This window comes from Octodon degus, unplaced genomic scaffold (genome assembly GCF_000260255.1).
Source record: "Octodon degus isolate 3935 unplaced genomic scaffold, OctDeg1.0 scaffold00126, whole genome shotgun sequence".
Taxonomy (NCBI): domain Eukaryota; kingdom Metazoa; phylum Chordata; class Mammalia; order Rodentia; family Octodontidae; genus Octodon; species Octodon degus.
This window is the reverse complement of record NW_004524702.1, coordinates 2281791-2297825: the sequence shown is the minus strand read 5'-3', so window position 1 is coordinate 2297825 and position 16035 is coordinate 2281791. Positions and strand designations below refer to the sequence as shown.

Genomic DNA, 16035 nt, shown 5'->3' with positions numbered 1-16035 from the left:
TGGTGATGACAATGGGGGGCTGTCCAGGTGAAGAGGGCAGAGCTGGCCAAGGCCCAGGGGCAGAAGGAGCATGAACCAGGTCCCTTGTGCAGAGGAAGCAGCCTCTGGCTTGAGGGTTACTTACTTAGGGGACTAGAAATCCGACCAGAAACACTGGTCAGTGGAGCTCAGAACCCGAGCCAGACCATCCCTGCATCATGTGGGTCCTCTGAGGTGACAGCATAGCCCTGGCCACAGGCGTGGCCCCACCTTCCACTGGGCTGAACTCTGGGAACCATCAGTCTCTGCTCCCTGTGGCCTCGGCCTCCACAGCACCTCTAGCCTCACGGGGACAGCTCAGCTCTGCTGCCACCGAGTCCCTCCAGAAGGACACACCTCTCCTCCTGCCTCTCTGCTTCACTGTTACTGAAGGTCACTGGGTCATCAACCACCCACCACCTGCAGAGAGCTGGTTCTCTCAGGGGCTCTGGGGAGAGCTTTCCTATTTTGGGGTGGTAGGGGACCACACCAGGACTTCTGAGAAGGGCCTCTCAGCTGTCTATGCTGGAGCACAGAGGAAGGGACGCTACACTCTGCATGTGGGACTGGGTGTAGTGGTGCATGCCTGGAATTGTAGCACTAGAGGCTGAAGCAGGAGGATCATCAGGAGCTCGAGGCCAGCTTGAACTACACAGTGAGATCCTATGGCAAAAAAAAAAATTAATTAATTAATTAATTAATTCTGCACATGGAGGGGAGGGGCAGCTGATAAACCTGTCAGCAGAGGTAACACAGGAATTGCATCCTGCAGGAAGGCTGCTGGGCAGGCAGGCAGTGTGTGGACGAGTCTGGGCAGGGTGAGAATATTCCAGACATGGAAAGCAGCAGATTGGGGGTGCTGAGTGTGGGCAGGGGAGCTGTCAGTGGCTGAGTCAGTTCTGGTGAAGGGCAGAGGCCATGCAGACAGTGGGGGCCGGGTCAGGCCTGGAACTTTGGAGCTCCCTCTGTCAACCTGTGCTAGCCCCGGGTAGCCACTTGTCACATGTGGCAATTTAATCGTTCATTAATTCAAACACAAGAGAGAACCCAGTTCCTCTGGCACTCTTCTCACTTCTCACATTTCAAGCACTCGGTAGCCCTGAGAGGCCAGATGTTACCACAGGACAGATCTGGGGACACACATGGCCCATCTACAGCCACAGAATGTTCTAGTGGACAGAGACCTCCAGACCTGGGGGCCCTACGAGAATTCTGAGCAAGGGAAGGAGATACCATATTTATATTTCAAAATCCCTTGTATGGCCTCAGAAGGATGGATCAGAAGTGTCATCAGATGGAGGTCCTTGAGGCTTTTTCCACAGCCTTTGCGTCTCCAACTCAGCACCTGACAAGACGCACTGGAGAGGCAGCAAAGGCATGCCGCCTGTATCGAGGGTGGAAAAGAAGTTCACCCTGCAGAGTGAAAGTAGAGGGGCAAAGGCTCACAGCACCCTGAGGAGAGGGGAAGGGCTCTTTGGTATCCAAGATTCCCGGGTTCTCTCTTTTATGTAAATAAGGCTTTGGAAATGCCATCCTATCAAACACTTGCTGGGCATCACACCATGAGTAAACTGTCCTATCAACAAACTCACTTGGCTTCCTGTTACATGTAAATGAAGGATCAAAATCAGCATCTCATGATTGGCCACACCCATATGTAAATGAAGGATTGAGGCCAGTATCTTCTGATTGGTCCAGTGAACTACATCCTGATTCAAATGAAGAACTGAAAATAGCACTTTCTCATTGCTCCAAATAGCATTCTTCCGATTGGTTCTTTGTACAGTGCTGATGGCAGTGCTAGACAGGAAGTGTCCTTCTCCTTGGGAGTGTTCCTCACCCGAGAAACGCCCCTGCCCTGGGGGTGCCCCTCACCCAGTGGCCCTGTCTCAGAAGGAGGCCTGAGCAAAGGCTGGTGCTCATTTAGAAGGACGCTCAAGCAGCTAACCTAAGAGCTGCTGCCACAGCCAAGGGACCATTTGTCTCATCTTGCCTGGCACTTGTCCTTATGCAAAATTGAATGGAGAATTATTCAGGTGACCAATGTCTGGGCTCAGTCTCAAATCCCTCCCCCCATAGCCTGGAGGACAAACCTCCTCAAAAAATGAGAAACTGGGGGGACTGGATCTCATGTCATCCCTGCATTGTCCTGAGGCTTGTGATAAGGTGGGTCCACAAGATACAAGAACGCTTCGTTTCTTGAAACCACATGCCCAAGCCCTGCCTCGCTCACCCCCAGTGGGTGGAGATGACTTGAATCTTGCCACCGTGAAAGTCAGGTCAAGTGTTCAGCAGGTCCCCAGCGTGCACCCAGAACAGCCAAAAACAAGAGGGGCATCCGAAACCAGCAATCACGCTGCAGGCCTCTCTTCGTTTGCTCAGCTGTCTGCACTTGTGCCAGTGGAGTGGGAGTGTCTACACATCCTGTCGTGAGGGCCAGCTGCCCAGTGTGTAGAGAAGGGACACTCAGAGGAGCGCCTGGCAGAGATTCCACTCGGCACTCGGGGATCCGGGGTGGGGTGTGCCCGCAGCAGCCACAGCAGAGTGTGTGAACATTACCTGCAGGTCCTGGCTGGGTCAGAGCTGGACTGGGTGCCCAAAGATCTGGTGCAGAGCCCAGCTGGGCCGGGCAGCTGCAGATGGGGCTCCCAAGCCACAGCTCTCACTACAATCAGGCCGCCGTAGGCCTCCTAGAAGTTACTTAATCCTCCTGGCAAAGCAGGAAGCCATTGTCATCTGTATTTCACAGAGGGGAAACTGAGGCACAGAGGCTAAGCCGCTGGCCTGTACTTTACAGCTGCTTGTACTCAGGCCAGCAGGCTGCACCCTGTGTGACCCTGAGGCGCCACAGCACAGGCCAACCACAGCCCTTGGGTGCTTGGGCTGTCAGTGCTGCAGTCGCTCAGATGGCAGTGGGCATCCGAGGGCCCCTCCGGTGGGGCTGGTGCCCCCCAAACAGCCTGCATTCCATATTGCTTGTCACTGCCCTCGCGTTGGTGGGTGTGGCTGCCGCGAGGCTCCTTTCTCAGCTGTCCCCAAGTCCTTCATGGCCGTCCCATAGGCTCCCCACCCCCACTACCTGTGCCAGAGGCGGGCTGGCACAGAGCTAGCGCACACCTGCAGGCTGTGCTGGTGCAGCTGAGCACCCTCCCCCGCATCTCCCACTGCACAAGGCACCCGCCCTGCTTCTGGAAGCCAAGATAGTTCTCAGCTACTCAACCTGCTCCAGGGGTGGGGGGGGAGGGGCAGTTGCTCAGAGGACCCAGTGCGTCTGAAAGGCGTCACCAGCCAAGATCTGGCCCTCGGGTCACGATGATCACCCTAGTGCTCAGTATCTGTGGAACTGGTTTCTATTAGTTCCTGAGCTGGTCCTGGCAACCAGTGTAGGACGTCACACATACTGGGAAAACCCAGAGGCCTCTGGTTGGCTTCAGGTCTGGCTTGATCTAATGGCCAGGTGCAGCAGTAGGACTTGCTTTCTGTCCATCTCTCATCTCAGCCATCCATCCATCGGAGGCTGCACTCCTCAACTCTGTGTTGTAGACCAGTGTGGCCCCCTGGGCTTGGGGTTGAGCTCCAAGGAACCAGTGACTCTTCTATTGGACTGATACAGGGTAGGCACCTGCCCCCTTATTGCCTGGGAAGGAAGGAAAGGATTACCCCCAAACTGAGACCAGAGGTCTTCCTGGACTGGAGGGACTAGAGGGGTGTCCAGAGGGAGAGTAGGAAAGGACCCCCAGTGGGACCAGGAGAGGTGAACTAATGTCCAGGGTTGACCAGTCAGAGAGCGGTGGAGATGGGCTGGATCCCGTCCTCTCATCTCTGAATATGTGATGGGACTCAGAGGCTCTGGGCTGTGCTACCTGCAGGGGCTGTCCCTGGGCTCCTTCCCTCCCAGCCATGCCTGCTGCCTCCTGTGCCTTCACAGCTGCTCTCTCCAGATGACAGCAGCTTTCTGTCCCAGCCCACCTCTTGCTCTGCAGCTTCTTGCCTGGGCACTGCAGAAAGGGTTCTTCCGACCACCCCTGCCCGGAGCTGGCTGACAACTGGTGCCCTTCGACACGGTGCTGCTGGCCTCGGTGCCTGGCCCCTGCTATCGAAGCTCCACTCACACTCGGTGTAGGAGATGAGATTTCCCATCCAAGTCTTCGTGTGCTGACTTACATCATTGCCTGGGATTGTGCCATCCACTGAATGACTTCTTTGAGAATAAAGAGCGGATTCCAATGAGGAATTATGGTCTTACTGCTTCTGAAACCGCTCCGGCCCTGCAGCACTTGGATGTGGGCACTGTGCTCTGGGCAGAGCCTTCGCCAGCTGCCCACTCCCCTCTGCTGCCTCTTCTGGCCCTCAGTGCTTAGAGCAGCCTCCCCCAGGAAGCCTTCCCCTGCTGCTTCTGAGGGTGCCTCAGGTTCCAGGGGGACTCTGCCTGTTGGAACAGTGACTCCATTGACAGGAGAGACAGATCCCTGCTGTGACAGTCTGCACATGCTCAGAGGCAGAAGTGCGGCCCTCCTGTGTCCTCTGTGACCCTCTCTGCTGGAACACAAGGAGACACAGCTGACCGCAGCTTTGCCCTGTGGGACCCCCTCCAGCGGCCCTTCCTCTGAGCACCTCACACCAAGCTGCCTTCACACCTGTGTCCAAGCTGGCTGTACAACTTCCCTAGAATTCTATGGCTCTTTCTCCAGTCAGTAATCTTGGTTTTGAGACTGTTAGACAAAATGTGGGTTTGTTGCCTACAAGCAAATGTCCTTGACCAATAGGGCAACTGCATCTCAGGGCAGCTTCGGCCCCCTGCTTGCTCCTTGCACCCTCCTCACGGCACAGAGGTGACCTCCCCCCAGCACAGCTCCACCCCACCCCACCCCACCCCTATCATCTCAGAGGCCCTGCACCTTCAGCTTTTCTGCTCAGCTGATCTCCAGCACCTCAAATTCTCCCTCCTTGTCATGCAATTCAAAAGCACATTGGCTACCATGGACGTTGGATGGCTCCAAACAGCTCAGCACCCTGTAGTTTAGTAAGAAATAACAGGGACCTAGTTTTTAGTGGTGTTCTGATTGGAGATTGGGTTACTTTCAGTAAGGAGCCAAATTCTAAAGAAAGGGCATGAGCCTTTACCTGACTAGAGAGAGGTCTCCATCTTGTACATCTGGTTCTAGGCCTGACAAAAGTCGTATTTCCTGGACTGACCTTCCAAAGTGAAATCCAGAGGGTCCTGCATGAAAGAACAATGCTTTATTTGGAGGTGTGTATTTGCTGCGTATTTGCTTTCTACTTTGAAATATAAGACTTAAAAAATTGAGACATAAAAAATATCAAGACATTTAATTATCGCGATGCAGACACGGCAATGAATTGAGGAGGCAACGAGCACGGGGAGAAGGGCAGCCACGTTCTGCTCTTCTGCTCCCTGATCCTCCAGAGGCCGACCCCGGGGCAGGCCTAGGCACCCGGGGCTGACTGGGGAGAGGATGCAAGGGAGCAGGCTGTGGAGGGGTCTCAGCCGTCCTGGCTGACGCTGCCAGCAGAGCGGTGGCATGGGGATCGGGGGTCAGCAATCATGCGAACCACCTCTTTCGGTGACCTCTTTGGAATGTACGCCAAGAAGCTGGGCTATTAGATTAAATGCTAGAACGTGCACATAACTCCCAAGGCTTGTTTCTGGACGAAATATATGCAGGAAATTAAAGCCTGAATACTTCATCATGAATTAATCTGTCACACATGACAGCAGCAGAGGCGAACCCAGTGCTGATGGGGTGGGATAATCTATGGGAAGTTTGGGGGGAGGGGCACACTGTCTCTGGGCTGCAGAGAGAGGAGGCCCGGAGAAGAGTGGGCACAGGGGAGACGTTTCCGGTGGGGCGCCCAAGCCCTGCTTCCAACCCTAGCTCTAACCTTGTACAGGGAGGTGGGAGAGGCTGGGTGTCTTCATGTTGGCCAAGAAATAGTTTACCGTGTTCCTCTGTTTCCTTTGCTACATGCTTGGTCTTTTATAAAGAACTGCAGAAGTTCAGAAAGTTACGATATACGAGGACAGCCCTTCTGACCGCCCACCGTAACTCATCTGTTAGTGGTAACTGCCCTTAGCAGTTTGGTGGTGACTGTTCATTTGTTTTGCTGTCTTTTTGGTGGACATCGGTTGTTGTCCCTCCTCCCCTCCCCACTCCCCTCCTCTTCTGCACCGCCCTCCTCCTCTGCGTCCCTGGCCCCTCTCTCTCCCCCTCCTCCTGCAGCCTACAGGTGTTTTCCACTCCCAGACTCCAGAGCACAAACAGTAACAGAGAGATAATGGACTCGCAACCCAAGCCACAGCTGCTCCTAGGCAGCGGGGTCCCGCGAGGCTCAGGACAGATTCAGCGCTGGCTGCTGTCGCGGGGCCTGGGTGCCGGCTCTTGCGTCGCCTGTGCACGTCCTCCCCTTCGCTCTGCACCCTTGAGTCCCTTCAGGGCGCACGGTGGCTTGCTCACACCCCTCCCACCGCGTTTCACTGAAAATGTTCAACATCGTTTTTCATCTCTCCCTTTTCCACTGCTCCAAACGCAAGCGTCCTAGGCCTCGTCCCGTTTTCCCTCGAACTGAAATAACTCACAGCAGCTTGCTTGATCCAAGAGAGCCAGAGAGGAAACTGATGTTTACCCCAAATCCAAACAATAAGAAGCTCGAAGAGCAGACGTGCTGTGTATCACGTCTCTAGAAATACGCGGAGGTAGGCGGGAGAGCCGAGCCCACGGCTGCGCGGCCGGCCTTGCTTCTCCTGCCTGCGCGGCCCTACCGGACCACGACTGCGGGCAAGCACGCAAAGGCACTGGCCAGGCTTCGGTCCCAGCCCAAAGAGCTGAGGCCAGCTTATTTACAATGCATAGAAGTTTCCGTGGCTCCGGGTGTGGGAGCCGGAAGTGCACGAGACAGCGCCAGGGCCGGCCGCGTCTGAAGAGCTGCTCCTGGCCTTGTACCGCGGCAGACGTTACCGCAGGGTGAGAGAGCGAGGCAGCAAGCTCAGGCGCTTCTTAGAAAGACCCCAGTGCCCAGAGGGGGGCCCTGCCCTCGTGACGTCATCAGACCCTCCCTCTCTCCCTCGGGAGGCCCCACCCCCATATGCCCCTGGTATACGAATGCGGGGGCTCAGTCTTCAACACTTGGACATCTGGGGCACATTCTGTGTCCCCACCGGAGTAGGAAAGGCCCAACTAACTGGATCAGCAGAGCTCTGGATGTGATTGAGGGGCTCCCTGAAGACGGAAGACCCGCCCTGGTGTGAGTGACAGCGACAGACAGGCTTGCCACCCGAAAGGAATAAAAGGGAGACAGGAAGGAAGACTGCGTCTGCTTCTTCAGAGGGGAGCTCCAGCCTTCACCTCCACCTCGGCCGTCCTCTCCTGGCTTCCAGCGCCGAGCCTTCCACCTCCTGATGTGAACCCCACAGCCAGCGCAGGCCTCCACTGGGGCCTCCGGCTCTCGTCGCATGGACGGCCCCCTTGCACCTTCCACGTCCGACTCTGCGGGAGGCCATTGTGAACCAACCTTGTAAATTCTTGTATGTTTGTACATCTTGCATTGAGTCTGTTTCTCTGGGAAGCACTGAGAGATACACATTCGGGCTGCAGCACCAGGCTCCGACCTACAGGGGCCCAGCGGAGCCCGGGACACACACAGTCCCTTCCTGTGGGCAGCGCGTGCTGCCATGCCGTCTGCAGGGACCGGCATCAATAAAGTGGGCCAGCTGGTGGGTGTTGAGAACACACTCTACCAGAGTCCAAACCTTAGCAAGAGCTGCAGCGTGCAGGGCAGCACTGGGCGGGAACTGTCGGACAGGCAGGCAGCTTGAGAGCGGCAGGGGAGCTGCGGGCAGGGGCGGTGGCTGGGACGCAGGCTGCACACAGGTGTCCTGGAGGAGCGCGCCCACACTGGACCTTACCACAGGCACACATGTGGCGGGTGGGCCTGAGGGCTGGCTGGGACAGACCTGGGAGGTGAGAGGGGCCAGGGCAAAGTTCCATGGCTCCGAGCAGCGCGGAGGGATTTCTCAGGCCCACACCGAGTGCGAGATGCCAGGTCCTGCAAAGGGGCTGTTGTAGGATCCCATTTAATAAAGTCCTTAAAAAGGCAGACTGAGCTGTAATCAAATTGAACTTTAGTAATCAAAGGATAAATAACCCGGTGTCTTTCCTCTGAAGCCCAGCAGAGCAGCTACACCAGGAGAGGGGCCGCGGGAAGCTGCGTGCCGTCCTGGTGATCTGGCCAGTTTCTCCCTCAGTGCTGTGTTAAGCTTTGTGTGGACTGTGCACTTTTGTAACCTTGACTTCCTTCCATGTCCTACCAAAAGGGAGCCAGTTCTTGCATCTCACGTCTCCCCAAAAGATTTGTCACCTCTGGAATTTACTTCACTTGGGTTCCTTGTGACCTTAGCTCTCTGATGGCATCAATAAACCTTATGATTTCATGGAGGACCTGGGTCTTCACTTGAATTTTATGTTACGTCTCAGAGTGAAAACATTTGTTGAAGGACCAAAAAAAGCAGCACTGGTCAGAGAGTAAGACTGGGCATGGTGGCTCCTGGTCATGACTGGGGAAGTGAGGTTGCCACTGGGGCCCGGGGAGAGGGGGACATGGGACATCGGGCTGCAGAGCTCTGAGGGGCAGCTGGGGGCACCTGGGCAGGAAAGGAGGGCACAGCTGCCTGCCCTGGGCCAGGCACACGGAGGCCGACCAGCGGAGAGCAGAATGGGGGAAGGGCTGGTGGCGACAGCGGGTGAGGCTCCAGGGTGAGAGTCTAGGAGGAGCTGGGAGGGGTGGACAGGAAGCCCGTCAGGAGGAGTCTTAGTTACTTTTCTCACTGCTGAGACAAAATACTCGACACTCAAAGTTAAAAAGAGAAGAGGCTTATGGTAGCTCACAGTGTGTAGGTTCCAGCCCATAACTGGCTGGCTCCTGTTATGGGCTGGAACACATAACAGGAGGGCCGGGGGCAACTGTTTGTGGCAGGCAGAAGGCAGCAAAGGCAAGCAAGGGGGAGGCGGGCCTCTTCCTGCCCCCTGTACCATGCAGGCTCCCTGCTGCAGGGCCAGTGCAGCACCCACACCTAGTCCTAGCCAGAACTATGTCAGGCCGGGCAGCCGGCTGATTGCCTAATCACACCCGCTTACACCCTAGATCCTGCCACCTCTGAAAGCCCTATGGGCACATGCGGTTGGGGGACATCTAAGCACAGACTGTAACAGGAGGCAGTGGTTGGCCTGCCTCCATGTCTGGTGCCGGGACAGGACACCCACAGACAGTCTTAAGTGGGAGATATAACAGAACTGTCTCCCTCAGCCAGGATTAAGAAAGCAAGGAAGGGCCCGTGGACATGTAGCGGGTGATGCTGCCTCGGAGGGTGATGCCCCTGCCCGCACAGGCCTGTGGGTCGTCACTTCGTTCTGTGCGCAAGCTGAACGTTGAGCTCCCATGCACATGTCTGTGTGTGACCACCTCCCATTCGCTGGCCGTCCTGCAGGCTCCCCGTGAAAACTGCGAACCTGGACGCAAGCCCTAGGGGGTCCTCCGCTCAGTGTCCAGCCCTCCACTCGGGATGCTTTATTCTAGTGGATTCCACCCACATCCCTCACTCATGCTGCAGAACAAACTGAAAGGCTCACCCGTGGCACCTCCAATTCCACTTGGGAATCAAGAGAATGGTCCAGTTCTGTTGCAACAGCCTCGTGGATTCCATGACTTATCACTGTGTCTAGCCATAGCCCTGAGCCTCAGCCTAACTTGCTACATTTGATCTCTTTAAATATTGAATAACTCACACAACCCTATGTCGAAAACTCAGCCAAAACAGTATGAGAAGGTCCTAGGACTACGCTGAATTAAATTCTTCAACATATCTTTAAAAATCCATATTAGGTTTTTTTCTTTTTTCTTTCTTTCTTTTCTTTTTCTTTTTTCGTGGTGCCTGGGATTGAACTCAGAACCTTGCACTTGCCAGGCAAGTGCTTATTCTACTGAGCCATCTCCCCAGCCCCCGTATTGCTTTATTGGGGAATTCTTTATCTTCTGACTCTCTGGGTTTAATTTGTGAACTGCAGGCCACTGCCTGATGGCAGAGAACTGAAGAATGTTCCTTATGGGTTCTGAGACTTTCTGGGGTGCTGGTGTAGGATGGAAGATGGTCCCCCTAGTAGGTCTCAGAGAAGCACTGGGCAGGGCCAGTGAAGCATTAAGATGAAATAGGTCACACAGAGCCGCATCACTCCAGAGACGTGGAGGAGAAGCAGGTGCGTGTCTGTTGATAGAAATGCCAGCAGACTTGGCCAGAGGCTGGGGAATGGGACAGGGTCCCCGCAGCTCCGGAGGCGGGGCTTTCCCGGCTGCTTTCATCTGCTCTTCATTTTCAGCACCCCAAGTCAGCCTGCGGCATTCCAGCGAAGCTGGAGCAGGAGCACTGTGTCGTAGCTACCTCGCTGCCTGGCAGGATGGGCGGCAGGCCTGGCGGGACTGGCCGCACTTACTTTTCTTTGCCAAGTACTTGGCTTTTCTCTCACCAGTTCTAATTTTTTCTTTCGTTGTTTTTTTGATGAGTAAGATAAATACAGTAATCAAAGGGCATCGATTTTCAGTATTCAGCTCAGTGAGCGTTTTGCAAGCGTGCGAATAAATAAAGACCATCGAAGTGAAAGCCAGCAGGTTTTCAGTGAACTTGCTGCAGCAGGCCCAGCGCATCATGGCCTCTGGGCAGCGAGTGGGGGGCCGGCAGAGGCAGGGAATGCTCGGCAGCAGCGAGGGAAATGGGGAGGCCTTGGGGGACCTGCTGGGAGGGCGCTGTCATGCTGGGCTAACTAGAGGGAGGGTCCATGGGACGTGCTTTAGGGGAGCATATTTGGCCTTCTCTAGTTGGTCCTGAGTTGGAAGAAAATAGGGAAGCTGGGAATTACCGACCACATCCTGGCTGCTCTGGTCCACTTGCTTCTGGGTCTGGTTTGGCTTCCGTGGGGTTGTATGTGAGCCCCGGTTGTCACTATGCTTGGTCTGGCCCTTGTCCTTTGTGTACCTGTCTCTGACATGTGCATCAGTGTCACTGCTGCCCAGAGCAAAGTGGATCTTGACTTGTGAGGTTTGAAATTATGTATTTGGTCATTTTGAGCACAGAGTGCAAGGAATTGCTGAAGCCACTTCCCTTCTAGAAGGGTCTTATCGCCCCCACTGGCTGTAGGGCGGCAATTGCTTTAAGAGTCAAAGTAATGTGAACGCCGCCCAGAGAAGATGCTTCCCAGATGTTCCTGCAAGGTCTCCCTGTTTTTAAGTTTCTCTGATCCAAGGACAAAAGAGGACATGAGAGGAAGAGAACGAGAAGAGGCGTCGAGTGGGGGCACAAGGCTGCGGGGCTTGGAAAGGCGAGGGGCAGAGAGGAGGCCTGGGGCGTGCATGGAGCACAGCGCAGGGGCCCCCAGGAGGAGGCGTGCAGCAGGAGACTTCTACCTACAGTCAGGACATGGTCAGTGATTGCCACAGGCGCATGTGCCACCACCGTGCTTCTCCACACCACCTCTATCCTGCTGCCATAGAAGCAGAATTCTTGGATGGACACATAGCTACCCATGAGGAAGGAGCTTGTCACTTCCCCACCCCAGGGTGACTGCAGGACCGCTTCCAGACCGGTGGGCACAAGGAGAAGCCATGCGTGGAGCTTCCAGCTTGTTCTTGCAGGGCTGGAGGAGTCAGTCCCTGGCCCTTCTCCATTCCTTGTGCAGGGAGGGCATGGAGCCTCAGGCCATGTAGACAAAGCGGCACACTACAGACGGCGCAGGGCCAAGACTGGGGGAATCTGGGTCCACCATCGTCCTCCCTGGACCCAAGTGACTCCATCTTGGTAGAGCGGTGATGGCGCAGGGTCCCAGGCCTGTCCCTCCGCCTCCCTGCACTGTTGTCTGTGGAGGGCTTGGCACTCTGCTTCCCGTGCTCCTCTCAGAATGAGCCTGGAGCAGGGCTGCTGCTCTGGCCCCAAGCGACTGCACCAATGTTAGGCGCTGCTGCGCCTCTTGACTCTGGCTCCACAGCCTCCACTACAAGCTGTCACCGCGCTGAGGCCTCGATGTCCCCCTGGGCAGCCACCTCCCTGGAAGCTGCACCTGAGAGCACGGACAGCCTGGCATGAGGGCTTCGCCACACCACTCTGGCACAGAGCTCAGTGCCACAAAGAACACGTCCACACGGGGCTGCTTGTTTCTGCTCCCAGCCCTGCTGTGCCCACCAGTTGTGTTTGCGACGGTGTTGCTTTCTTTGTTCTTTTTCCTTTTTTCCTCCCCTCTGCTGTGGCTTTTCGTTTTCCCCTGTCTCTCAGCAATTCACTCTGGGACAATTTATTCCAGGACACCTGGTAGGGTCTCAGAGAGGCCCAGCTCCCAGAAGCCCTGGCACTGGCCAAATGAGGACTCTGTTTGCCTGGCGCGCTGCGCGATTAGGGCGCGTTCACAAAGCTTCCCGAGCCATTCCGGAGGCATGCCTGAGGCCCACGGCGATGCACTCCATCCCAGCCGCCCCTTCCATTGCTTCTTGCTGGAGTTCCACAATTCTCTCCCCAGCTGGCCAGAGCAGAGCCAAACAGTGGTCTCTTTACTACTTCCTGTTGCCTGATTAATGGTCGCCAGACTAGCTGTTCTCAAAACTCGAAACCATGCCAGCTGAGTTGGCTTTGGGCTTGGCCCATTTGCCCTATGCGACGCCAAATCCATTCTTGACCCTAATTATGTGAAATATGCTTCAACAATTTTCCAGTAGGTGAATTAAAATAATGCCAGGGTTGCTGCTTGCATCCCTGCTCTTTATTATAACTTGATTTAAGACGCATTCAAGGACCCCGAAACCTATCATATATTTCTTCCCATGCTATTGTGTTCGGGGTCACACAAGGCACTGCCAGGAAGCAGCTCCGGTGCCAGGGCTCCACCGAAAGGAGCCAAGACTGACTGTGGGCAGCATGTTAACTTAGAGCACTCGGAGCCAGGGCTTCTCTCCCTTCTCTGTCTCTCTTGCTTGCTTGTCATGTGGTCATGCACACACACATGTGCATGCACACGCACACACGCACACACATGCACATGCACATGCACACAAGTGTGTGCACAAAAGTACACATATGCACATAGATGCACACACATGCACACTCACATACATGCGCACACACATACACACGTGCGCACATGTACACACATGTACGTACATGCACACACACCACGCAGAGGCACGCTTTGGCTAAGTATTCCTTTTCTGGATTTTCCCCGCGTGGCCCACTGCTGCGCGCTCACCCCTTCACACGTGCAGTCAGAAGTTCTGCTGCGTCATTCCCGAGCAGCGAAGGCCCGGCACCAGAGGAGCCGGCAGGGCGGTTGGCCTCATTTCCAACCGACACTTCCGGCTATCTTGTTTACCATGAGACGCACTCAGGCCCACGCTTCCCCTCATTCTTCTCTGGGCACCAGATTTCTCTGTGCTTCAGTGGCCCAGGAAACATCTCCCCTGGAACACATCCTGTTGCATGCAACTACGACGTCCCAAACTTGGGGTTGTTGTGCTTGTTTCCTCCTGCTGAAGTCAAGCCCGTTCTACACATTCTAACAGTGCAGGTCCTGTTGTCAGTGTAGGAGGGTGGAATATTCTCTATTAGAATAAAAATGTCCTGAGAATACTTTGTGTCCCTAGCAGATGCCAAGCCATGACCCACATCCGGTTCATTAAGGTACCGACGGAGCATGCCTCAGTAGCTGGTGTGGCCGTGGCGCCCCTAGATCTTATGTTGGCTTTTTCAGTGCCTTTGCCAAAGCCTCGTGTCCCTTTGTCCCGGGCCTGAGGTAGGCCAGCACAGCCGGCCCCACTCCCCACTCTGTGCAGAGCCTGGAGCTCCTCCAGAAGCACTGGCGTTTTGTTCCTAGGAAAGTTCTAGAGCACCTGATCGCCCCCAGATGCTGGGGTGCTGTGGGGTCCTTTCCAGGGCCTTGTTATTCTGTTCAAGCAATTGGCTGGGACAACCAAAGGATATAAAAGTTTGACATTCACTAAGGGAAGAAGGAAAAGAAGTGCTCTAAAGACACATCCCGAAGAGAGAGGCAAAGAGGTGCTGCGCACGCGGAATAGGCCCCGGTAAGAGCGAGAAGACAGAGCGCGAGGCCAGCTTCACACCCGCCTTCTGCTCCAGTTTCAGGCTGCTCTGCACAGAGCTCAGGGCTGCTCTTGCCTGCCCCTGGGAGCTGACAACACTTCTCCATGAGCCCCACTGCCCTGCTGGCTTGCCACACCCTAATCTCCTGCCTTGTAGTCATCCTGGAAGAGCTAGGAGCCCCTAAACTTGCCACCACGTTCCAAGTCAAGGAGAAAAACACAATTTTTTTCCTCTTTCAATAGAATTCTTTCTGCAGACTCCGATGGGCTCCGTCTTCCCTGGGCGGTCTGGATTGGCCCCAGGTTCCAGAACGCACCAACCTCTCCGTGTTGTGGGGGCCCGGCCCTCAGACGGACACCCTGGGTGCTCTTGTCAGTATAGAGTCCTAGCCCTCTGAAACCCATCTCCTCACCCTCCCCTCAACCTCAATGAACTCCTGCACACGAATGTTGAATGACTGCTCTCGTCCAAATAAAGCAGGAGGTACATTCTTTTTTTTTTTTTTTTAACACTCAGTGTTCAATTTATTTACAAGATGTCCCACAAGTAGCATTCCCCCTGGTTTTTCACTGATCTGATTTAGGACATCACTGATATCGCTGATCAAGTTCTCAAAGATCCCATCAGCCAGCTGCATCTCCACACAGCACTCGTCCTCATCATGGCTTACCCACTGTGCCCCCTCCTCATGGAGCTCCTGTTCCAGGCCTGGGCTAGGGCTGGATCTCAGGAGGTATAATCTTAACAACTTTTTAGTTTTTTCTTTCACTCTGAAAATTCCAGCATGGCTCTCCTATCCCAGGCCAAGGACTCCAGATTAAGGGCCATCTGAGTGACAAGCAAGTGCTAAGGTGGAACAGCTCTGGGCCTGAGGCTTAGCTCTGTCACGTTCCCCCAGCAGGTCCTTGGCAACCCCTCACTCCTTGCCCCTGTTGCCTCAGCCATCTTACAGGGCCTTGTCTTATTTCCTCGTGGTGCTGTAGTGGAGTTTTGGTAAATGAATATAACCACAGAAAATGTTATATTCCATGTTAAAAAAAACTTCACCTCCCGCTCTAACATGTAAATTGATAAAGACTTCAAAATCTCCCTCTTTTGGAAGAAGGAAGTAAGAATCCATGATCTCCAGTGTTTTCCAAACAGAAAGTCTGAGGTGGACTCAATGACTGGCTTTGTCAAATTGAGTCTAAATCTTATTATAACTGCCAGACAAGCAGATAATAAAGTACTGGGGACAGAGCTTTCCAGGTCTGGTTCAGCCTGTGATGTCACCTTTCGAGAGTCCCTCTCTTGCCAGAAAAGCCACTCAGCTCTTGCTCCTGGGGATGACATCTCTCAGAGGACCAAGCACTCATGTGAGGAGACCGATTCCGCCGAGAATCCAACTGGCCTGGGTCGGCTGGCACAGGACTGATCTGGGGCCTTTCTTGGGAGTGCAAGATGTCCCCGCCCTCCTTTTGTGTCTCGGTAGTATTTCCTCAGGGCCTCCCCCGTGTCAGCTCTCCTAGCATGACTTCAGGAGGAGAGTCTGGGTGCCGCCACCAGATCTGGCTGGCGCAGGCCACTTGAGCCCACATTCCCGGGTGTGTGTGATTGGGGTGGGAGCAAATCTTCAGATTCCATATGCCTTTGACATTTTGGTTGACACTTGGACCCCGGCAGGGAGGGAGGAAGGATGAGCTGACCGAGTTTTGCCCAAAATCTGGACAGAACTAGACAAAAATCTGTTCCCAGTAGGTGTCTAGAAGCGCTTGCAAAAGCTCGGTTATGTTTACTTCTAAAAGTGGAGCATGACAGCTTGCTGTGTAAAAAGTGTGTGAGCAGTCCTGTGTGCCCACGGCCTGAATGCCGCCAGGACAGCCTGGGCAGCC

General features: G+C 54.8%; 1 long non-coding RNA gene across 1 annotated transcript; it reads left to right on the top strand.

Moving 5' to 3' along the window:
• Window positions 1–6243: 6243 nt before the first annotated feature.
• On the top strand, window positions 6244–8471 carry LOC111812463. Its single transcript, XR_002817964.1, has 2 exons — window positions 6244–7551; window positions 8202–8471. It is a non-coding gene; the product is annotated as an uncharacterized LOC111812463 (long non-coding RNA).
• Window positions 8472–16035: the final 7564 nt, after the last annotated feature.